The sequence below is a fragment of the Sciurus vulgaris genome (assembly GCF_902686455.1).
Source record: "Sciurus vulgaris genome assembly, chromosome: 4".
NCBI lineage: Eukaryota > Metazoa > Chordata > Mammalia > Rodentia > Sciuridae > Sciurus > Sciurus vulgaris.
The window spans coordinates 86,846,121-86,872,541 of NC_136464.1; the positions used below are offsets into that span (position 1 = coordinate 86,846,121).

The following is a 26,421-nucleotide window of genomic DNA, read 5'->3' on the forward strand; positions in this document are numbered from 1 at the left end:
ATATGTCCCTGATTTTGTCCTTTGGGTATATACTGAGGAGTAGGATAACTGGGTCAAATGGTGGTTCCATTCCAAGTTTTCTGAGGAATCTCCATACTGATTTCCAGAGTGGTTGCACCAATTTGCTATCCCACCTGCAATGTATGAGTGTGCCTTTTTCCCCACATTCTCACCAACATTCATTGTTGCTTGTATTCTTGATAATTGTCATTCTTACTGGAGTGAGATGGAATATCAGTGTACTTTTAATTTGCATTTCTCTAATTGCTAGTAATGTTGAAGATTTTTCATACGTTTGCTGACTGACTGTATTTCTTTTTCTGTGAAGTGTCTGTTCAGTTCCTGTGCCCATTTATTGATGGGGTTATTTGTTTTTGGTTTTGGTTTTGGTTTTTTTTTTTTTTTGGTGTTAAGCTTTTTGAGTTCATTATATATCCTGGAGATTAATGCTCTGAGGTGCAGGTGGCAAAGATTTTTCTCTCGTTCTCCCATTCTGTAGATTCTCTCTTCATGTTTTTGATAGTTTCCTCTGCTGTGAGGTAGCTTTTTAGTTTAACATCATCCCATTTATTGATTTTTTTATTTTACTTCTACTGCTTTAGAAGTTTTGGTGAGGAATTCAGTTCCTAAGCTCACATGATGGAGATTTGGGCTTATCTTTTCTTCTAGTAGTCATGGGATCTCTGTTTTAGTGCCTAAATCTCTGATCCACTTTGAGTTGACTTTTGTGAAGGGTGAAAGATAGAGGCTTAATTTCATTTTGTTACATATTGATTTCCAGTTTTCCCAGCACCATTTGTTGAACAGGTTATCTTTTCTCCAATGTATATTTTTGGCACTTTTGTCTCCTATAAGATAATTATATTTATATGTGGGTTTGTCTCTATGTCTTCTATTCTGTACTACCAGTCTTCAGGTCTATTTTGTTGCCAATACCATGCCATTTTTGTTACTATAGTTCTGTGGGATAATTTAAGGTCTGGTATTGTGATGCTTCTTGTTTCACTTTTCTTGCTAAGGATTGCTTTGGCTATTCCAGGCCTCTTATTTTTGCAAATGAATTTCATGACTGCTTTTTCTAGTTCTATGATGAACATCAACCAAACCTTAACAGGAATTGGATTAAATATGTATAGCACTTTTGGTAGTATAGCCATTTTGATAAAATTAATTCTGCCTATCCAAGAACATGGGAGATCTTTCCATCTTTTAAGGTTTTCTTCAATTCATTTCTTTAGTATTCTGTAGTTTTCATTGTAGAGGTCTTTCATCTCTTTTGTTAGATTGAGTCCCAAGTATTTTATTTTCTTTAAGGCTATTGTGAATGGAACAGTTTTCCTAAATTCTCTTTCAGTTGATTTATCACTGATGTATAGGAATGCAAATGAATTACAGGTGTTAATTTTATATGCTGTTACTTTGTTGAATTCATTTATAAGTTCTAGAAGTTTCTAGTGGAATTCTCTACTGAGTCTTCTAAATATAGAATAATGTCATCAGTAAATAAGAATAGTCTGAGTTCTTCTTTTACTATTTGTATCCCTTTAATTTCTTTCTTCTGTCTAATGGCTCTGGTTAGTGTTTCCAGGACCATGTTGAATTAAAGTAGTGGAAGAGGGAATCCCTGTCCTGTTCCTGTTTTTAGAGGGAATGCTTTCTCCATTTAGAATGATGTTGGCCTTGGGTTTAGCATATATACTTCTACAATATTGAGGTATGTGCCTACTATCCCTATCAACTTACCTCTCTTAAAAAGAGCAAATGCCACAACAAAAGTGGGAAATGTTTTGCAAACTGCACAGTGGTAGACAGACAGTTAAACATCTACCCTCCATTAACATGCTGTTTTTTTTCTTTTGACTATATATATGAATGTTTAAGAAATGGTTCCTAAAGCCATTTCTTGTATTACTAATTAATACTGTAAGAACTTGTTTCACTTAATTTAAGATGCTTGTATGGATACTGATATTTCAATAAACATGAATATTAATCTGAGATTAAAACCTTTAAAAATATGACTGCAAACTTGCATTTCCTCCTTGGCTAGACTCCCAGAAACAAAGAAATTCCAAGTGTGCATTAGACTGAATGGTTTTTACACAAGAATAGAAATTTTCAATTCAACAAACTCATTAGTTCTCTAGGTTAGAGGGCTTTTATTTTTACACCTTCCACATCTGTAAAAAGAATTTTAAACAGCTTAGAAGTATGCTTGTAAGTCAAGTCACCATGGCACCTCAGCAGATAAGCTGGATAGGAGGACCTATCATTCTTCTAACACAGACATTTGACCCAAGAACAGTAAAGCCACTGGCTGGAGAGAAGCTAGTTAAGTGAGCTGGCATGTGGAACCTAGACACACTGGGCCAGAATCCACAAAGTAAACCAAGAACTCACAGGGAAGTGAACCTGAAAAAAATACATGGAAGAAGAATAATCCTTAAATATTCACAATCAAGGCCAAGGTCATCAGGAGTTAAGAACCATGAACAGAAGATATGAAACAGAAAAGATCATCTGAGGATCAGAAAGCCTATAGGTCTCAAAGGGAAAATGAAACAGACATGAAAATAACAGCAGGGCTGAGTAGTTGGTCCCTAGAACTGTGTTAGAACTCACAGCTATTCAGCTCATTTCCTTGAGACTTCAAGAAAAAACACTCTACTCTTAAAGAACACTGAAGTGAATTACCATTCCTTCTAATTAAAAGTCTCACATAAAGATACCTACAGTGGTAAGATATATTTAAATCTGCAAGGGAAACGAAGCAAAGAGAAAAAGAAAAAGTAAGAGTCCCTTTCCCAATTCTTTATAAAAACTTGTCATCTGCACACACAGGAATTTTACTTCTCCATGAAAGAACACCTGTCCAATTCATTCAACTATGGCAATAAATAATTATATAGGTAAAAATAAAGAATCCAAAACAAATCTTAATTTACTCTTTTTTAAAGAGTTATATACAGTATATTACCTTGTTTTAGACTCATCTGGAATATTTTAAATGGTGTCAAATAAGACAGGCATTGTGGCCAGCACCTGTAATCCAGCTACTTGAGAGGTTAAGACAGGAGGATCCCATATGGAGACCAGCCTGGGCAACCTAGCAAGACCCTATCTTAAAATTCAAAAAAATTTAGGTCCAAATCTTCAACATGTCGGCCTAGGATCAGACTTCCTTAACAGGACTCCCATAGCACAAGAAATAAAAGCAAGAATCAATAACTGGGATAGATTCAAACTAAACAGCTTTTTCTCAGCAAAGGAAACTATCAGCATTGCAAAACGAGCCTACAGAGTGGGAGAATATCTTTGCCACTCATACTTCAGATAGAGCACTAATTTCCAGAATCTATAAAGAACTCAAAAACCTCTACACCAAGAATACAAATAACCCAATCAACAAATGGGCTAACAATATGAAGAGACACTTCACAGAAGAAAATCTACAAGCAATCAACAAACATATGAAAAAATGTTCAACATCTTTAGTAATAAGAGAAATGCAAATCAAAACTACCCTAAGATTCCATCTCACCCCAATTAGAATGGTGATTATCAAGAATACAAGCAACAATAGGTGTTGGAGAGGATGTGGAGAAAAAGGTACACTCATACATTGCTGGTGGGGTTGCAAATTAGTGCAGCCACTCTGGAAAGCAGTATGGAGATTCCTCAGAAAGCTTGGAATAGAACCACCATTTGACCCAGCTATCCCACTCCTTGGTCTATACCCAAAGGACTTAAAATCAGCACACTACAGAGATACAGCCACATCAATGTTCATAGCTGCTCAATTCACAATAGCCAGACTGTGGAACCAACCTAGATGTCCTTCAATTGATGAATGGATAAAGCAACTGTGAGATATATATATATATATATATATATATATATGTAAAATAAAATATTAGCCATAAAGAATAATAATAAAATCATGGCATTTGCAGGCAAATGGGTGAGATTGGAGAATATCATGCTAAGTTAGATAAGCCAATCTCAAAAAAAAGGACAAATGATCTCACTGATAAGTGGATAATGACACATAATGGGAGGTGGGAGGGTGCCAAGAATGGAGGAAGGAGGGACTGTATAGAGAAAAAAGAGGGGTGGGAGGGGCGGGGGGAGGAAAAAATAACAGAATGAATCAAACACCATTACCCTATGTAAATGTATGATTACACAAATGGTATACCTCTACTTCATGTACAGAGAAACAAGATGTATCCCATTTGTTTACAATAAAAATAAATTTTAAAAAAATTACCCTAGGTAAATGTATGATTACGCAAAATGCCTCTACTTCATGTACAAACAGAGAAACAAAGATGTATCCCATTTGTTTACAATAAAAATGAATTTTTTAAAAAAGTCAAAAAAATTTAAAGGGCTGGGTAGTTCAGCAGTAGAGCACTCCCAGGTGCTACTACGGAGAGAAAAAAAAAAAAAAGGGTGTCAAGCAAGTCATGGATCCTAGCAGCAGTAGGCAACTAGACTACTGTTCAGGAATGAGGAATAGGGAAGACTTGTTTACAAAAATCAGAGAAACTACATATGATAGTTAACAGTTTTGCTCAAAAAAGATGCTTCCTCTTGGGAAGATAAGTACACAGTCATCACAGGAAGCACCACTATAGGACTGGGACCACCCTGCAGAGCCTGCCACCATCGCCAACACATACTGTTGATTGCCAGGATGCTCATCTTCTCCTAGGCAGAGTCCACATCCTCATTCTGTCCGGACCACCTCAATGCTTAGGCCAAAGAGCTGCCCACAGTACATAGCGTCCTCAAAGCTATCCTCAAAAATCAACTCTTTCAAGAATATCTGGTGTTGCTGCATTCAAACTGCCTGCAAATCTAACTCATCAGCAACTTCCTAAAGACCTTGGTCAAGGGTTGGGGTTATGGCTCAGTGGTAGAGCATTTGCCTCACATGTGTGAGGCACTGGGTTCAATTCTCAGCACCGCATATAAATAAATGAATTTAAAAAAGACTTCACAGTAAAAAATTATTTTTAAAGACCTTCCTCAAGATGCTTGCAACTCTCTATCAAGTATTTCATATAATAAATGAATGAATGGTAAAGGTTCCAAATGTAAAAGAATTCATAGTCTTCTGGCAAAGAAGAATCTGTAAGTAACCTTATAATGTGGCCAAAATCATAGCCACTGTAAAATTAAAGTCATATGATGTCATCAGAGTCACTCCTGATGGTATACGCAGCTCTGCAAAGTGCACTGTTAATCCCTTCTCTCTACATGCTTCTGAAACTATAGTCCTTAACAAGGTCTGTGGAATTCTCAGAGTTCATGTCCTCTGTAAGAATGAATTGGAATTGAACTGCAAACATTAATTCCAAAAGAATATCCCCTCTTCTAGATTGGGATGTAGCTCAGGAGTAAAGTGCCCCTGGGTTTAATGGCCAGTACCCTTCTCCACCAAAAAAAAAAAAAAAAAAAAAAAAAAAAAAAAAAAAAAAAAAGGGGGGGGGGAAGAAGAAGAAGAAAAGAAAAGGATGCCATAGAAGCCAGGCACATGCCATAATCCCAGAGACTTGGGAGGCTGAGGCAAGAGGATCTCATATTTGAAGTCAGCCTGAGCAACTTAGCAAAACCCTGTCTCAAAATGAAATAAAAAAGGGCTGCAAATGTAACTCAGTGGTAAAGCATCCATGGGTTCTAACTGTAGTAACACAAAAGAAAAAGAAAACAAACCCGGACCTCCAATAATATAATTATAAAACACAGAATACGAAATAACTACATATAAAGTATTCAAATAAAGGAGTGCCAGGTGTAGTGATGCACACCTGTAATCCCAACAACTTGAGAGGCTGAGGCAGGAGGATCACAAGTTTGAAGCCAGTCTATACAATCGAGGGCGATCCTGTCTCAAAAAAAAAAATAAAAAAAAAAAAATAAGAGCTGGTGATGTAGGTCAGTGGCAGAGCACCCTTGGGTTCAATCCTTGATACCATAATCAATCAGTCAATCAAGGAATTTTAAAATGAGGAAACAACAAAAAGTACCAAAAAAGTCCAGTTTGAAAAAGAATAAAACATTGCTTTTAGAAATTAAAAATGTAACCATTAAAATTAAAAATGAGTTAAACAGCATATTAGACACAGTTGAAGGAGAATTACCAAACTAGATATCAGATTTTAAGAAATTACTCAGCATTGGGAAATGAAAAATATTAAAGAGAGCCTAAGAGACATGAAGAATACACTGACATGGATTCACATATGACTATTTGAGTCCTAGAATATATAGAACAGAAAATAAACACTACATGGAGAGAGAAAAGCTACAAATTTTGAGATAAAAGATGGGATGGGGGTATAGCTCAATAGTAATATAGCTAGCATACATGAGGCTCTGAGTTCAATCTCCAGTACCACAAAAAAAAAACAAATATACATGAAAGACATGAATCCAGAGTCAAGATACCTAATACATACCAAATACTATGAGTAAAAAAACTGGATCTGGAGAATTAATATTATTTAAATAACCATATCATATTGACAAAAACAATCTATAGATTCAATGAAATTCTCATAAAAATACTAATGATATTATTCATAGAATTAGAAAAAAAACTAAAATTCAGATGGAAGAACAACAGCAGCAACAAAAAAAAAAAAAAAAACAGAATACTCAATGCAATCCAGAGCAAAGAGAACTAAGGTAGAGACATCACAATACCCAATTTCAAACTGTAAAAAGAGACACAATAACTAAAAAGTATGGTACCGGCATAAAAACAGACATATGAACCAATGGAAAAAAAAACACAGGATGAACCCAAATAGCTACGACTGTATTCTGACAAAGGTCCTAAAAACATAAACTGGAGAAAAGAGGCTTCTTTAACAAGCAATGCTGGAAAAACTGGATATCCATATGTAGAAAAATGAAACTATATCCCTATCTTGCACCTTGTACAAAAGTAAATTCAAAATTAATCAAACACCTAATTATAAGGTCAGAAATAGTGAAACACTATTAGAAGAAAACAAAGGGATATACTTCAACAAGTGCAGCAGGGGAAAACTTCCTGAATAAGACTCCTACGGGGGGCTGGGGTTGTGGCTCAGTGGCAGAGCGCTTGCCTAGCGCATGCGAGGCACTGGGTTCGATTCTCAGCACTGCAAATAAATAAATAAATAAATAAATAAATAAATAAATGTCCATTGCCAACTAAAAAAATTTTTTTGAAAAGGCTCCTATAGCTCAGGAAATAAAAGAAAAAATAAGTGGGATGGCATCCAATTAAAAAACTTCTGCAGAGAAAGCAATTAACAAAGTGAAGAGATAACCAACAGATGGAAGAAAAGTCTTTGCTAATCCTCCAACAGAGAACTAATATCCAAAATATATAAATAATTCAAAAACCAAATCAATAAATGGGCAAATTACCTCCACAATTCTTCAAAAGAAGTACAAATGGTCAACAATTACAAGAAAAGATGTTCAGTATCTTTAGCCATCAGGGAAATGCAAATCAAAACTACACTGAGGGCTGGCAATGTGACTCAGGGATAGAGTACTTGCCTGGCATACACGAAGCTCTGGGTTCAATTCTGAGCACCACACCCACCAAAGAAAACTACACTGATTCCAACATACTCCAGTCAGAAGGGCAATCAGCAGGAATACAAATAATAAATGCTGGATAGGATGAGGAAAAGAACTCTTACAGTCTGTTATGGGAATGTAAATAAGTAAAGCCACAATGGAAATCAATATGAAGCTTCCTCAAGACACTAAAAATAAGTCTATCACATGATCCAACTATACCACTCCTTGGTATTTATCCAAAGGAATTTAAGGTCAGGTTGCTTGTGGTGGTGCACACCTGTAACCCCAGAGACTGTGGAGGCTGAGGCAAGAGGATAGCAAGGATAGTTCAAGGCCAGTCAAACAAACTTAGCAAAGCCCTAAGCAAGGTAGCAAGACCCTGTCTCAAAAATAAAAATAAAAATAAAAAGACTGGGAATATGACTCAGTAGTTAAGAACCCTGGTATCAATCCCTGCTACCAAAAAGAAAAATAGGATATTTTATAAATACATGCATACCCATGTTTACTGCAGCACAATTTACAACAATCAAGTTTATAGAACCAGCCTAGGTATCAGTTGACAAATGAACAGATAAAGAAAATATAGTATGTATATACAATACAGTTTTATTTAGCCATAATAAGATATTATGTCACTTGCATAATAGATGAAATCTAGAAACCATAAATTGGAGAAAAAGAAGTCACAATCAGAAAAAATACCTATGTTTTCTCTTATATGTGGAAGCTAGGAGGAAAACACAAAAAGGTTTGGAACAAATAGATAAAGAGAACAGAACCAAGAATTCAAAAATAAACTCACTCTTATATAATATGTTGATTTTCAAAAGAAGGACTAAAGCAATTCAAAGAAGAATGGAAAGCCTCTTCCACATTTGGTGCTGGAACAATTCATTATCCATAGATTTAAAAAAAAAAAAAAAAAAAAAGATGAACTTCGCCAGGCACCATGGCACATACCTGTAATCCCAGCAGCAAGGGAGGCTGACAAGTGAAGATCCTGAGTTCACAGCCAGTCTCAGCAATTTAACAAGGTTCTAAGCAACTCAGCGAGACCCTGCCTCTAAATAAAATACAAAAAAGGGCTGAGGATGTGGCTCAGTGGTTGAGTGCCCCTGAGTTCAATTCCCAGTACCAAAAAAAAAAAGAACTTCAACCCCTAACACCATAAATAAAAAATAACCCTGGACTGATCACAGATCTAAACCTAAAACAAAATTATATGAAGACTTCTAGGAAAAAAACAGGAAGCATCTTTGCACAGTGAGTATGGGCAAGATTTAAGAAAACTTACTTGACGAAATTTAACAGGAGGAGGACACTACAAGTAACCTCCACCATGGTGTTAGATTAACATTGGTATTATGAATATAAATTTATAACTTTTAATATATATGTATATATAAAGATGTTGCTGAGGTCTGTCTTCAAAAATTCAAATGCTGAAACTTAATCATTAATATGATACTATTAAGAGGTGGGGATAATGATTAAATCACGAAGATGAAGCCATAATCAATGAAACTAGGGACCTTATAAAGGGGAGAGAGGGAACTAGCTTGGCCTTTTTGCCCTTCTGCTCTCCCACCACATATGGATGAGGCAAAAAGGTCCCCAGCAAACACCAAATATAGGCACCTTAATCTTGAATTCTCCAGCCTCCAAAACTGTAAAAAGTAAATTTTGACTATTTAGAAGTAACCTAGTCTCAGGTATTTTGTTATAGAAGTTCTAACAGATGAAGACACACATATAAATGAAAAACAAAGATATGTGTGTATAAGGATACACATAAATATATCCTAATTTGCCTATTAAGGGAGCCTACATGTAATGACACAATAATTGCAATAAGTGCATCAGATAACCAGATTATAATTTCCAAATGCCATTCCCACTAATAAGAACAAAGCTCCTCTGAAACAAGCTAATTCAAAAGTTGGGGCATACAAAATGAGTCCAGGGAATCTTGTTACACCATAAAGTAAATAAGAGTTCAAAGAATTGTGAAAGAATATGAAAAGGGCACAAGAACCAGCTTGAAAGGATTCAAAAGGGCCAAATCTTGTATATGCTGAATATGGAAATAACTAGAGAAATTAATTATAGACCATTAAATAAGGTCATATGTATAAATCATGGAAATAAATAAATGAATGGGTAAATAAACACAAAATGAGAGGAAAAGGGAAAGCTCTTTCTTAGAACGGTAATAACTACAGAAGGAATATAGATTTGGAAAATCATCACTGAATGCTAAAACTGGGTAAGCATTTGATGAGGAACAGGATATTTACATACTGCCTATATATTAACTTTGAGGAAAAAACAGTATCGTGGCAATAGAGAAATCTGACAAATACCAACTTAATCAAATGTCCAATGTTATCACCAATACTGAAACAAACTGACATCAAGTGGTTCCTAATATACTGTATTAAGAAAATAAAAATCATTTATTTTTTCTCCCTACCTAAATGCATAACCTGAATACAATCATAAGGAAACTTCAGTCAAACACAAAGTAAGGAATATTCTACAAAACAACTGGTCTGTACTTTATAAATCATGAGGTCAGAGAGGCGAATGGATTGATCAGAGCCATCGCCCAATTCTCTGTGAGTGGTAATCAGAACAACTAGAAAGCAGCTTCTCATCAAGGTGCGTTACTGTGGTAAGACTGAGGTTCACCAGCATAAAGAGGCATGGAAAAGTTCAGGCATTGAATTTTTTTTCAATCTGTTTCAGAATTAAACAGAGTGTGAAAACGTGCCTCAGTACTAAAGGCCCAGCAACATGATGGCACAGCAGCACAGCTGATGACACAGGTAGGAGAGAGGGAAGGGAAGACTCAGTGAATGCATCTAGAACACAAGCACAGTGCAGAGGAACAGTATGGACATAGCAGATTTGGGGTCTGAAGAGCAGGCTAAAGTTAGAGAGGTTCTCTTTACTTTCCAGCCTGTATTCACTATGCTGTAACATGGAGCCATCATTAGGTCATGTCTCAGCTTGCTGCAAGTTCCTGTCCCCAGAAACCCTAGGAAAGCATTACACACTGTCTCAGTGGGTGTTATCTCTTAAGTCTTGGTTTTGTGCTGGGGGAATGGCTCACCATTGAAATGAACCCCTTAAAAACTCCATACGATGAGAAGTTGCTTGATGACAATGGAAGGAAACATGAAGTGCTTCCCCTGTAAGATGGGTGGCTCAAACAGCCAGCTGAAGTATTTCAGAGAACTGAGAAGGCACAAGTGATTACCAGTGGGAACTGGGTTTCAGAAGGCCATGAAAGTCATGGGCAGCAGAACTAGTAGGGCCTTCCACAACCTACTCCACCCCCATTTCAAATGTTGCCCCACCATCCAAGAGAGCTTCACAAAAAGTGCCAATGACCCGGAGGTGCTGTGGTGCTCCATGTCACCCCAGGCCTGAAAGTGTGTTGAGCTAATCTCTCTGAAGTAGATTTCTACCAAGGGAATGTCACATTCTGCACTAGCTCCTACTAGCAGGAAGGGCAGCTGAGAAATTAACACAAAATTAAGAAGAAGGGGTGAATAATCCCCAGACTTTGCTCTCTCCGAAGGATGCAAAGTTGACTATTAAAATGATTAATGAATTAAAAGGAATAAATTAGGAGGGACAGTGTGCAAGATATGAAAGAACAATTCAAAAATAGTGATTCTGGAAAAAATCTTCGAAAGTTTGACAAGTCAAATTTTAAAACTCAGCTGAAAGCTTCACCAACTTACTAAATCGAACAGGAGAAGTAATGCCAAGGCTTGAAGACAAGGTTGATGAATTATCACATTCAGATACCAATAAAGAAAAAATAAATTATAAGCAGAATATACAAGGTTTATGAGACATGATTAAAAGAATAAACATGTAAATCTCAAGTACAGACAAGGAAACAGAGGTACAGATTAAGGTGGAGCAAACATATTCAATGAAATACTTGTAGAACAAAGAATATTGAAAGATGCAAAAGAGAAGCACCAAGTCATTTATAAAGGCAAACCTATCAGAATAACAGATGATTTCTTAGAAGAAATTCTTAAAGCCAGGAGTACATGGAATTACATATTTCAAACCCTGAAGGAAAATTTAAAAAATATTTTTAGCTGTAGTTTAGATGTACTTTTATTTATTTATTTTTAGGTGGTGCTGGGGAATTGAACCCAGTGTCAACCTCACACATGTGAGGTTAAGTGCTCTTCCACTGAGCTATAACCCCATACCCTATATTCTGATTATATCCAACAAAGTTTTCCTTCAGAATTGAAAGAAAACATAAAAACCTTCCAAGATAAGTATAAATTAGAGAAATGCATGACCACTAAACCAGTATTACAGAACATACTTAAAAGGAATACTGCACACAGAAGAGGAAGCAAAATAAACACAATCATAATAACATGAACATGGGAAAGAATAATCTCACTGAAAGAATTTGATAAATGAGAACTAGAAAAGACTCAAACATTATTAATTCAGTAAACCATCAAACTTCCAAAATTAATAAGAAAGTAATAAACATAGATCATTTGAAATACCCAGAAGAAAAACAATAAATTGATAAGAATTAGTACATATCTTTCAAAAATAATTGAATGTAAATGGTATTAATTCTCCAATTAAAAGACACAAATTGACAATCTGATTTAAAAGTAAGACCCTACAGTCTGCTGCTGGCAAGAAACTCAACTTGTGGGCAAAGACATACACATACTGAAAGTAAAGAATAGAAAAAAGATATTCCAAGCAAATGGAATCAGAAAACAAGCTGAAGTAACTATACTCATATTCAATAAAGTGGACTACAGAACAATCAGTCAGAAAAGATGGTCCCTACATATTGATAAAAGGAATAATCCATTAATTAGATATAAAAAGCTAGGTGCGGTGGTACATGCCACTCAGGAGACTGAGGCAGGATGATCGCAAATTTTATGATCTTCCAAAACTGAACCAAGAGGATATTAAAAAAAAAATCTAAACAGAGCAATAACAATCACTGAGAGGTTAAAGCAGTATTATGGTTTGAATATGATGTGTCCCCAAAAAGCTCATGTGTGAGACAATATGAAATGTTCAGAGATGAAATGATTAGATTATGAGTGCTATCACCTGATCAATTAATTAATCCATTCAGTGGATTAATAGTTTAAAAGTACTACTATATTGAGTGGTAACTGTATACAGGCAGGATGTGGCTAAAGAAACAAGGTCACTAGGAGCATGACTTTAGGGTTTATAGTTTGTCCCTGGCATCTCACTTGCTTTCTCTTCTTCCTGGCTGCCATAAGCTAACTTTTCTCCACCACGCCCTTCACCTTAGGCCAGAGCAATGGAGTCAATCCTCCATGGATTAAGACCTCAGAAACTGTGAGCCCAAAATAGACTCTTCCTCCTTTAAGCTTTTCTTGTCAAGTATTTTGGTCACAATGACAGAAAAGCTGACTAGTACATCTCCCAACAACAAAAAGAAAAAAAAAAAAAAAGTCCAAGACCAAAAAGATTTACTTCTGAATTTTAAAAGCTTTTTAAAGAAGAAACAATACCAATGTTTCTCGAACTGTTCCATGAAATATAAGGGGAATTAATCCTTCCAAATTCATTCTTAATACTCAAGTCAGTATTACCTGCTTAAAAAAAAATGATAAGGACATGTCAACAAAAAAGAAAGAAAACTAGAGACTGATATCCCTGATGAACACAGATGCAAAAATCTCAATAAAATATTTACAAACTGAATTCAACAACACATTAAAAAGATCACATACCATGATCAAGTTGGTTTCATTCCAGGGATGCAAGGAGGGTTCAACACAGGCAAATAAATAAACATAATATAGCACATTAATAGAATCAAGGATAAAAATCACAGGATCATCTCAAGAGATGCAGAAAAAAAACCTTTGACAAAATTAAACATTCCTTCATAATAAAAACTATGAAGCAACTAGGGATTAAAGGATCATACCTCAACACAGTAAAGGCTGTATACAACAAATGCAAAGTCAATATTACACTGAAGGAGGAAAAACTAAAAGAATTTCCTCTAAAACAAGAAACTACACAAGTATGTCCACTATCACCACTCCTACTGAATATAGTACTTGAAATTTTAGCCAGAGCAATTAGGTAAGAGACAGAAATAAAAGGAATATGAATAATAAAAAGTAAGTCAAATTATCAGTTGTTTTATTTTGATTTTGTTTTGTTCTGGGTATTGGAGATTAAATTTAGGGGCACTTCGCCACTGAGTTAATCCCCACTTCTTTTCTATTTTTTTTTTTTTTTTAATTTTGAGACAGGAACTAAGTTGCTGAGGCTGATCTTGAACCTTGCAGTCCTTCTGCCTCAGCCTCCCAAATCAATGGGATTATAGGCAGGTGCCATCATGCTTGGCATCCCTGTTTACATGTGATTCTTTATTCAGAAGACCCTAATGACTCCACCAGCCAAGTATGGTGGCATACACCTGTAATCCCAGCAGCTAAGGAGGCTAAAGTAGGATAACCATGAGTTCAAAACCGGCCTCAGCAACTTAGGAAGGCTCTCAGCATCTTAGCCACACCCTGTCTCAAAATTTAAAAATTAAATTAAAAAAAAAGGAAGCCAAGGAAGTGGTTCAGGGGTTAATTGCCCCTGGGCCCAATCCCTGGTACCAAAATAAAAAATAGACTCCATCAAAAGACACATATTAAACACAGTAGCAGGATAGAAAACCAACATACAAAAATCAGCAGCTTTTCTATACACCCATAATTAACTCACTGAGAAAGAAACCAGGAAAACAATCCCATTTGCTACATCAGCAAAAAAGAAAATAAAACACCTAGGAACGAACTATCCAAGGAGGAGAAAGAATGAAAACCATGAAAAAAATTAAATTGATAAAAACCATGAAGAAATAAAGTGAAGATACCAGAAGATGTAAAGACCTCCCATATTCATGGATTGGAAAAATAAATATTATTAAAATGGTCAAACTACTGAAAAAATCTACAGATTCAATGCAATCTCCATCAAAATATCAATAATTTTCCTCACCAAACTAGAAAAAAAAATCCTAAAATTCATATGGAAGCAAAAAAAAAAACCCGAATAGTCAAAGCAATCCAGAGCATAAACAGCAATGCTGGAGGCATCACAGTACCTGATTTCAAAATATACTACAGAGTCACACTTATAAAAGCAACATGGTAATGAAATAAATACAGATATATAAACCAATGGAACAGAACAAAGGACCTGGAATTAAACCCACTATCTACAACCATTTGATTCTCGAGAAGGGTGCCAAAAACATACACTGAAGACAAGACAGCCTCTTCAACAACTAGTACTGGAAAAATTGGACAACCAAATGTAGAAGTTTAAAATTAGACCATTATTTCTTGCTCAGTACAAAAATCAACTCAAAATGGATCTACAATCTTAATGCAAGACCTGAAACCACTATTATAGGAAAACAGAGGAAACACTTGAATATATTGGCACTGGCAGTGATTTCCTGAATAGGACCCCATTAGCTCAGGAGGAAATAAAAAGCAAGAATTGACAAATGAGATTACACCAAATTAAAAAGCTTCTGACAGCAAAGGAAATAAAAATGAAGAGACAAACTACAGACTGAAAGAAAATCTTTGCCAGCGAGTCATCTAACAGAGTACTAATATCAAAATTATATAAAAACAAAAAAGAGGTGGTCACCATGGTGCACACCTATAATCCCAACTACTTGGGAGGTCAATGCAGAAGAATCACAAGTTTGAAGCCAGTCTCAGCAATTTAGTGAGGCCCTCAACAACTAAAGACTATCTCAAAATTTAAAAAATAAAAAGCTAGGGATGTATCTCAGTGGTAGAATGCCCCTGGGTTCTAATCACCAGTACTTTAAGAAGGAAAGAAGGAAAGAAAGAAGAAAAAGAAAAACTCAAGTTTGTAATCCCAGCAACTCAGGAGGCTGAGACAGGAGGATGGCAAGTTCAAAATCAGCCTCAGCAACTTAGCGAGGCCCAAAGCAACCTGGTAAGACACTGTCTCAAAATAAAAAATAAAAGGGCTAGGGATATGGCCCAGTGGTTAAATGCCCCTGGGTTCAATCCCTGATCCAAAAAAACCCCAAACCAAACCTAAAAAAAAGTGAACAACAAAAGAACAGGCAATCAGGCAATTCAATCTATAAATAAGCAAATGAGCTGAACAGATATTTCTTTAAAGAACTACAAATACACAAGGAACATATGAAAAATCCTCAACACCTTTAGACAGGAAATGTAAATCAACACTTCATCAAGATTCCATCTCATCCCAGTCAGAATGATTATCATCAAAAGAACAATAAATAACAATGAGCCATGGAGAAAAAGGAAAACTTAAACACTGTTAGTGAGAATATATATTACTACAGCCACTATGGGAAAAAGCGAAAAAGTTCTTCAAAACTAAAAATAAACCTATCAGGGGCTGAGGTTATGGCTCAGTAGTAGAGAGCTTGCCTAGAATGTGTGTGGCACTGGGTTCGATTCTCTGCCTCACATATAAATAAATTAAAGGTCCATCAACAACATATATATATGCACATACATATATATATTAAAATGGGAAATATAATGCAATAAATATCAAGAAAATAAAGTTTACAAAAGGAGGCATTCTATATGGACTTAACTAAGAAAATACACAATTCATAATACCCAGAAGTACTAAAAGCAAACAGTGACTGAAATACAAACTGAAAGTTCAACACCTGTCCCAGTCTCCAGATCATCTCTTAGATTTTACTTGCCCACCCCTTGCCACCTGTCCCAACAACCCAAAACAGAGCAACCATTCATTACATGGTGGTGTCCTTCCCCATCTGCCTGTCTTGCTCCCTTGGTACTTGGCATGGCACTATCTCCTGCTACACTCAGTAAACATTTGCTGCTTCATATATTACAAACTCCAACCTCATTTCCTACATGTAAAAGAACTGACTAACTACTAGTTACCACAAATTGAAACCTAAATCAAATATGCTGAGAAGCAGTTTCACTTTTCATTTCTTCTTTCATGTAAAAACATTAAGGAGAAAACATCCTCAGATTTCTTTCCTAACCTAATGCCTAGGGTAGAGTTGAGACAATACATACCTGATTCATGTTCTGTGCTAGGACCATAAACATTGTCTGCTTACTTCTATGCAAAAAGATGTATATTTAAACAGTCTAATCATTAGCTCCCACCCCCAAACACACCCATCTGTGCCTTGCAGAACTCAGTCACTACACAGGGCCACACCTGACTCTAGTTTGGCCCTATTCCCTACTGATTCCACCTTCTACTTGGCCCCTTTCCACCTAATTAGCTGAGCAGAGCACCCTCAGGGGAGAGAAGATTGTAAGCAAGGTTGAGAACATGGAGAAACCAGACAGAAGTAGAATTACCTTAACGTGGCAGAAGGCCAATTGAGAGGTATCCATAAGTCAGTGGTCCTAAACAGCAGCAATTTTTCACCACAGGGTTTTTGGCAGTGTCTCGAAGATACTTTTTGTTGCCACCACTGTTGGGAGTGATACTGGCATCCAATAGAAAGAGGCCAGGTATGATACTGAACATCCCAAAAAGCACAGACAGTTCCCCACAACAAATAATTATTCAACCTCAAATGTCAATATTGTTAAGATTGAGAAATTCTACCATAAATTGATGTATCCATTAGTGCAATGGAGTCTAATCCCAATTCACTGGTAACAAGTGGGTAAAGGAAATCTGAGATAGTTTAAGAAATATAAAGAAACACGCACAACCTTCTCAATTAGATGCTATAGCAGTGTCAGAAAACTTCGCCTTTGGTGACCAAAATTTTACCTCAGGCATTGGGAAAGAGAAGATTATAAATTAAGTAAACTATTAAGAATGCCTCTTTCTCAAGGGTTTTGGTTCCCTATATATCTTGTATTTCTTCGAAGACTGCTTCACAGCAGCAACTGTAAGAAGATAATACTATCAAAATTGCCCAGACGGGTAAACACCTTCAGAGAAGCTGGCAGAGCACCCACAGAGTCAATGACAAATTTAGCTGTGTATCTCTAAACTCAAAACGCGAAGCTTAAGAGAAAAGTGGCAAGCACTCAAAGATCACTCAAAAGAATAATTGTGCTGCTTTCCTAGATGAATCATCAAATACTACAAAAGACTTAAGCAACATTTTCAAAACTGAGAACAGTAAGTACATAGACTGAACTTCAGCCAAAATAAGTATATAAATTTCAGCTCAAGAGAATTTAGCTGAGTCACTGAGACACACTAAAATAAGTTTTTCTCAATTATTTTAACAACTCTGTCATGCCACCATGACTTCTACCCATAGGAGGCCAGAAGGTTGGAGAAGTCACCCAGTGCCATCCCTAGCTGAGACTTGAACAACTTTGACCTGTCTCTAAAGACTCATTTGCCTGTCAGTCCTTGACGTCTGTCCTTTCAGTGAAAGAGAGCACCCACCACTTAAGTTCCATTTTAGCTCTGGACAGGAATAACCATTTAAAAATGTCCATTATGCTGAATCAAGAGTGCACATCTTCCAAGCAGCTCAGGAGGCTGAGGCAGGAAGATCACGAGTTCACAGCCAGCCTCAGCATCTTAACTAGGTCCTAAGCAATTCAGCAAGACCCTGTCTCTAAATATTTAAAAAGGTACAGATCATGCTAAGTGAGATAAGCCAATCTCAAAAAACCAAAGGACGAATGATATCGCTAATAAGTGGATGATGACACATAATGGGGGGTGGGAGGGTTAGTGTTAGGGTTAGAGTTAGGGTTAGGGAGGGGGGCAAGAATGGAGGAAGGAAGGACTGTATAGAGGGAAAAGAGGTATGGGAGGGGTGGGGGGAAGGGAAAAAAGAATGAATCAAACAACATTACCCTATGTAAATTTATGATTACACAAATGGTATGCCTTTACGCCATGTACAGAGAAACAACATGTAGCCCATTTGTTTACAATAAAAAAAATTAAATAAATAAATAAATAAATAAAAAGGTACAGAGATGTTGCTCAGTGGTTAAGGCCCCTAGGTTCAATCCCTGATACAAAAAAAAAAGTGCATGTCTTTCAACCACAGGTGTTAGTTTAAATCATGTGAAACAAGTCTTAATATTCTAGATGTATCAGTCCTCAAATTATCTTGCCCTCCCAACCCAAGCCTTTTCCTTCTCCAGGTTTTAAAATGTGCTCTCCTCATCAACTGTGTTACAGCTAGTTCTTTAGGTTATACAACTAAGACTCAATGGAAGGCAAAAAATAGAAGAATGAAAAGAAATCTTAGTAACCAACCAATTCACACCCCATCTCACTTTTATAAATGAGTAACTAAGGCAGAGAAAAGATTCCCTGACAGAGGTTAAGCAGTTACTCAGGAAAGTTGGAGAAGGAACTCAGGCTTCCTAACTTTTGCCCTCAAAAGAATACCATGTTGTATAACAAGATGCTATGTAAACAGGGAATACTGGTGCACACGTGTCAACCCAGCTACTGGGGACGAAGAGGAGGCCAGCCTCAGAAACTTGTGAAACCCTCAGCAACTTAGGGAGACCCTGAATCAAAATTAAAAATATAAGGGCTGGGGATGTAGCCCAGTGATAAAGTCCCATGGGATTCAATCCCCAGTACCAAAACCAAACACACACCATGAGGGGTCGGGGGTGCAGCCCAGTACTAGAGCACAAGCTTAGCATGCAAGGCCCTAGCTTCAATTCCCAGCATCAAAACACACACACACACACAAAAAAAAAAAAAAACACACAAACACACACACACACACAAAACCACCATCAGATACTACTTCACAGCCACCAGTTGATAAAAACAAAAATACGTGCAACATTAAGTGTTAACAATGACATGGAACAAGAACTTACATACTATTGGTATAAATTCATATCAGCACAATCACTATAAAAATTTATACAGTGCAGCAGACAGAAATCTAAAGCTATTCTTCCAAGAGTCCTACCCTAGTTATTCAATCAAACATTAACCTGGGTACAACTGTGAAGTGATTGTGCAGATAAAATACAAATAGTAACCTATATCCAAGTGGGCCCAATCTAATCACACGCGCCCTTAACAGCAGACAATTATCTTCAGTACGCTTTTGTCTCAATGGCCTGAGTGTACCAGAAGGAGTAAGAGATGAGGTAGGAGAGGCAGTCTAGTAGCTCGGTGATAGAGTGCACGTCTAGCATGTGTGAAACCCTGAGTTTTAACCCCAGCACCACAAAAACAGAAAGGAAAAAAGAGGGTTAAGAGATTCCAAGCATGAGAAGCATACAATTGCAGTCTCTGAAAATAAACTAATAAAAGAAACCACAGAACAAGGAATATGAGTGGCCTCTAGAAGCTGAGAATGACCACCAACTGACACCCCGTGGGGAAACAGACCTCAGTCCTACAACCACAGAGAACTGAACTATGTCAACAGTATAAATAGCTTGTGATCAGATTCATCTCCAGAGCTTCTAGAAAATACAGTCCGACCAACCAGATTTCAGCCTTGGAAAAACCGACAGCAGATAATCCAGTCACATCTACCACACTTCTGACCTATAGAAGTATGAGATAATGAATTTGTGTAGTCTGAAGCCTCTGAATTTGGGGCCATTTGTTATGCAGCAACAGAGCAAGGTACTGTGGTGCACACCTGTAAACTGTAGTCCCAGTTACTCCAGAGGCTGAAGCAGGGAGCTTTTTTTTTTTTTTTCGGGGGGGGGGGGGGTCACGGGGGAGGCAGTATTGGGTATTGAACCTAGGGCACTAGGTAGGTGCTCTACCACTAAGCTACACCTCAGCCCCAGAAGGTTCTCTTGAGCTAGGAGTTGTTCAGGGCCAGCACGGACAAGATAACAAGACCTCATCTCAAACAAACAAAACCAGATAACTAACACTTGTAGAAAAATTGAAGATATGCATTACCCTACAACCTAGAAGCTAGACATCCAGAAACTCTTGTCTCAGTGACCTGATTGTATCAGAAGACATGCACAAGAGTGATTTCACAACATCAAGCTCTAAATCAAACTCTAGCAAAAATAAGGTTGGTAACAGATAAATTGTAAAATGTTCATAATGCATATACTGACCATTTTACATATGCACGGGGGTAGAATCAGAAGGCATAAGAATTTCCTCAAAGATTATTTATCAACAGAACGCTGTACTGCTCTAGAAAATGTACTGAGTTAATCACAGAACTGGAGAACAAGTAGGGTTGGAAAGTTTGGGGTTTTTCAGAAAAAAAAAAGTCATTTCAAGACTCAAATTTAGGTTGTTTTCAGAAATTTTAGCACAATTTTTATTTGTTTTCATATATAAACTATTTACAACCAAAAACATAAAAAAAAATTAGGGGCTGGGATTGTAGCCCAGTGGTTGAGCCCAGCACGTGTGAAGCACTGGGTTCAAGCCTCAGCAACACATAAAAATAAATAAAAGTACTGTGTCTATCTACAACAAAAAATAAAACAAATTAGGAAACTATGCACTGCTCTTAATTTTTTAAAAATCCTGCTGTTTTGCCTACATATAACCACCTCAAATTCTATTCATGAAATAGCATGTTATTTTCTCCTAAACTCAGATTTCTCAAAATCCAAAATTGTCATGCTTGGGGTTTCAAGATTTAATTAAAAGGCTGGTGGTGGTAGTCCCACCAGGCTGAGGGAGGATGATCCTGGAGCCCAGGAGGTCAAGGATAACTTAGACAACATGGTGAGACCCCGCCTTAAAAAAAAAAGTAAAAGGGCATGTTCACATTATTCTACAACTCTTCTTAGTTCATAAATCACGTTTTCGGTGTGCGTGCTTTTTACAGTATAAGTCCTAATCCATTTGTCTTCAAACAAGTCTTCCATTCCCATTCTGTGCCTGAACAATTAAGCCAGCAATGAGGGGTAAGATCTCACTGTTAGACTCATACACTTACACCCCCTGGGACTCCGATGCAAGAAAAGATGGGAAGAAAAAGGTCTTTATTGGAAATGCTGAGACCCCTTTCCAGTAATATAAGGGATACAACAATTTTCTAACTGCATCACAGACAAATGAAAGCAAAAATAAAATAATAGAAAACCACACATTCAAGAATTCACCTTATGGGACTGGGGTTGTGGCTCAGTGGTAGAGCAGTTGGCTACATGTGTGGGGCACTGGGTTCTAGCCTCAGCGCCACATGTAAGTAAATAGAATGGAGGTATTGTGCCCATCTACAAATAAAAAAAATAAAAATTTTTAAAATTCACCTTCCGCCAGGCATTGGTGGTGCATGCCTGTAATCCTAGTGGCTTGGGAGGCTGAGGCAGGAGGATCGGAAGTTCGAGGTCAGCCTCATAACTTTAGGCAAGATCGCGAGTTGAAAGCCTCGGCAAAAGCAAGGCGCTAAGCAACTCAGTGAAACCTGTCTCTAAATAAAATATAAAATAGGGCTGGGAATGTGGTTCAGTGGTCGAGTGCTCCTGAATTCAATTCCCGGTACCAAAAAATAAAAAATAAAAAGGTCTGGGGATGTGGTTAAGTGCCTCTGGGTTCAATCTCTGATACCAAAGAATAAAAAGAAAAAAAAAAAGAAATTCAAATTCAAAATCCATCACACAAAACATTTCCTCAACTCCACAACGAAGCTTCTCAACCTGTCACCGCTGAGTATCCTTAAAGGGTGTGGGGGGCGCGCGAGCATAATGAGGTATAAAATGTCCAGTTTCAACTTAGGGGGAACTTCCAAGTAAGATTCTTTGTAAAAGGAGGTTCCGTTGCATTAAGGAAACAAGAAAATAACAAAAAAAAAAAAAAAAAAAAAAAAAAAAAAAGTCTTTAAGACACTCCTTAATAAGTTTTCTATTTAAAACTTCACCTACGTGGGCGAAGATCCAAATTTAAAGACAAACGAAAAGCAATTTAAAAAAACAAAATACCTACCTATGCTTTTCCTGCGGCAGCTTCAACATAAGCAGATCTCTCTTGAAATCACATGTCAGACGCTCGGAAGGTCCTCACGGAGTACCAGTCGAGGCTAACCATTCCAAAAATGTGGAAACTGCCAGGAGAGGACGGACTTACCCACGGTCTCACAGCCCTTCAGGGGCAGGACTGATGGGCACAACCCCGGGCCCTCAACACCACAGGATCCGGGCAGCCCAAGCTCCGGCCGTCTCCAAGCGCAGACCCGAGTCCCTGGAGAGGAAGGGGTAACCGCCCAGAGTCGCGCTGCTGCTCCGCCGAATCCGCGTCGGCCCCCGACTCGTGGGCAAAGAAGCGCGCGGGCCAGGCCAACTCTGCCCGCCACCTGTCGCGGACCGGCGTCAGATGGCCACACCCCCTGCCTGGGCCTGGGACTCCGGCCGCCTCCTTGGCGGCGTGCGGCTGTGACTGTGGACTGCGAGGCAGAAACGGATCTGGAGACCGCAGGAGTCACCTCAGGTGGGCGCTGAGCTGCAGGCGCCGCCCCCACCGCCAGTCTGTAGCTCGCGGAGACACGGCCCCAGGCGCCTGTTTACACTCTTCCGTGGGAGGACGCTGACTGACCCGTCACGTGATGCCTGCGTCACGTGCCAGGCCTGGCCCGTGGAAGCGGGAGGGGGGGTTCGGAGGCGTTGCCTTGGCAACCGCGGGCGCGCTGAGGCGCAGAGCGGCTGTGCAGCAGACCCTCTGTTCCACCAGGAGAAACCACCCGATCAGAAAGAGGAAGGACTACCCCAGCCCTGGCTTCGTCCTTTAGTGACCCTGGGCCTGACTGCTTGTTATTAGCATTTTGGAAGAAGAGAATTCGTTCAGTCAATATGATGTGCTTGGAGGAAAGAAATAGAAACTTTCTTACCCGAAACTAGCAAATGGAAGGGCGAGTCGGTAATGGTTTTGTTTGCCTCGACGAATAGATTTTTGCCAGCTTTCACTCTCTCATTTGCAGTGAAAGACTGATGCCCACATCTTACCCCTTCCAGCCAGAGAAAGGGGGGATGTAGGTAGGAAGGCGTATGGGTCTCCAACTTGTTATATTTTCAGTTTCTTAGGGATTAGTCTTTACACTGTGTAAATAGATATATCTAAATAAATACGATTCATCTTTCGCCCACATCAAATTTTCATGATTATACTTGTCAGTTTATTTTTAGTGACTATTTCTACCAACTCCAGTTTTCATAATAAAACTTCATAGAAGTAGTTTAAACCACTGCCTATTTTACTTGTTTTAAATTGCACTAAAGACTAATAGTTTGCATTATTTCTTAGTAAATTCATGAGTGATTTGTTAGCAAATCCCCACAAATATCCCAGAATTTTTTTTGGGGGGATGGGTCTAGAAGTGACCTATTGTATGGTTTATCAAGTTCCTCCCTACAATTCTGATCATTTTGCATACTTGGCTAAGTATAGAGCAAAATTTCAGTTTCAAAACAGTGGGCTCAAAATAGCCTCTAGATTAGTGTAACAAAGTAGTAAAACCATCATTTCTATAACAAAGCTAGAATGCACCATAACAAAATAGGTTATCAAGGCCATCTGTCACAATTTGTTGGACTCTACCTAATGCTTCTGGCACCAAGTGTTCCAAGAAGGCTGGATCATTTTCTTCCATTGGTATACTTTATGCCTAAACCATGTCTGGTGAACAAAAAGTTTGGTTGACTGATTTTTGGATGTAGAATCCTACTGCCCTTCTGTCAGAAGTGGCAGAACCTTCGTGGTTCCAGAGGCACCGGTGAGTTTTAACAGGACTGAGAAGCATTATGCAGATAAAGCTAGAGTGAGTCCTGGCTTATCCATTACTACCTAGGCCTTTCACTTCAATTTTGATTGTCTCTCTTTGTTAATCCAAAAGAAAAATATCTGTTGAGTAAAGAGGTTCAGAGGTGAAATGAGATAATGCTGGCACAACACTAAAGTGCCCAAAAAACCACACCCAGTGGCTCATGCCTGTAATCTCAATGACTGGGTGCTGGGGTGGGAGGATTGCAAGTTTGAGGCCAAGCTCAGCAACTTAGCCCCTCAGAAATTTAGCAAGACCCAATTTAGCTTAAATAAATAAATAAATAAATAATCATGCTAGGTATATAGCTCACTGGTAGAGTGCCCCTGGGTTCAATCTCCAATACTAGAAAAAAGATAACATAAAATGCCCAACACACACAGCACTCAGTAAATATTAACCCATATATAGTGTTTGGCAAGACAAAATTTAAAAATTCAGAGTCCTGAGGGAAAGGAGTCTGACAATTTGAATGTGTCCATGTCCTGGGTCCAGATTCTTGCCATCTGGCCTACAGCTGAGGAAGAGATCACCAACAAGGAAACAAAGAAAAAATTGGAGGAATCCTTTGTACTATGAATATAAGGCTGCCTTCCAGTAAGGAAGTTACTCTTAGGTGATAAGGTATCCAGTACAAGAGGAGTGCTGGCTTTAGCCAGGTGTGGTGGCAAATGTCTGTAATCCCAGTGACTCAGGAGGCTGAGGCATGAGGATCACAAGTTTAAAGCTAGCCTCAGCAATATAGTGAAACCCTAAGCAACTTAATGAGACCCTGTCTCAAAATAAAAATTTTAAAATGGTTGGGGATATGACTCAGTGGTTAAGAGCCCCTGGGTTCAATCCCCAGTACCAAAAAAAAAAAAAAAAGGTGGACTACTGGCCTTGTAGCAAGAGATTAGTAAGTACAGTTTCTAAATTCCTTCTACTTGTGCTCTTGGGGACTCCTAATACACTCTACTTCCATAATGTATACCACATAGAGAAACTGCCTGTCTTCTCCTAAAGTTTGTGGGATATAGGAGTGATACTCTAGAAAAAAGTCAGTCTTGAGCCAAGTGGCCAGTAATACCCTAAGAATCAGTCATACCCAAATGGTTAAACATATGAACTGTATTCTAGAGTTTTAGTTGGGGTTTCATTGTTACAAACAAAATATGTAGTTATGTATGACAAGATACACTGAAGTATACAACTCAATAACGGCATTTCATCTAAAACAGTGAATATACTAGTGTTCCCACTAAACTGAGAATGTAAAAAATAATGGAGAACTTGCAAACAAATGAAGAGATGAATAACCCACATAGCTTTGTTACAAAGCTATGATGTGGTAGAGCCAGTATTGAATTTGAGTTTTCCGAATCCAAGTGTGCATTAGCTTTCCATCACTATTACAAAATACCTGAGAACTTATAAAAAGGCTTATTTTGGCTCATGGTTCCGGAGGATGCAGTACAAGATCAGGATGCAGGATTGGGGGGAAGAGCTTTGGTCTTCTGACAAGGTAGTGCATCATAGTGGGAGCACATAGCAGAGCAAAACCTCCTACTTACATCATAACCAGAGAGGAGAGTGTTGGAGGAAGTGGAAGGGGCTGAGATCATATACAATCCCCTTTAAGGGCATGCCTCCAAAGATCTGAAGACTTCCCACAAGTCTCCACCTCTCAAAGGTTCCACTACATCCCAGCAGAGCCACACTGGGATCAAGTCTTTAACACATTAACCTTTGGAGGGCACATTTTAATCATAGCATGCCTTTTGCTTTTTATTAATGACCATGAATATAGGACTTTTATCTTGTTTATTCTCTTTGTTTTACCCTTCCTATGCTATGATGACAATAGTCTTGTTTCACTTACCATTTGGTATGCTTTTCAAAGGTAGAGCCAATAGGATTTACAGATTAAATATGGATATGAAAGACCAAAGTGAAGTTTGACTCTGAGGTTTTTGGCCTGTACAACCAAAAGAACCAAATTGCTATGCTAGATGGAAATGAATGATATGTTTAATTTCGGGTTATGTTTAATTAGG

The 26,421-nt window shown here is 37.9% G+C and overlaps 1 protein-coding gene across 4 annotated transcripts in view; it reads right to left on the bottom strand.

Moving 5' to 3' along the window:
* MARCHF8 (membrane associated ring-CH-type finger 8) overlaps positions 1-23,809 on the bottom strand; it is a 139,003-nt gene extending 115,194 nt beyond the window's left edge. The window contains exon 1 of one of the 4 annotated variants that reach the window (XM_079136471.1): positions 22,558-23,809. The gene's annotated coding sequence lies outside the window, so the exon portion shown is untranslated. The remainder of the gene's footprint in view (positions 1-22,557) is intronic. The other 3 variants (XM_079136470.1, XM_079136469.1, XM_079136472.1) reach the window with 3 other exon arrangements.
* Between the last annotated feature and the right edge of the window lie 2,612 nt (positions 23,810-26,421).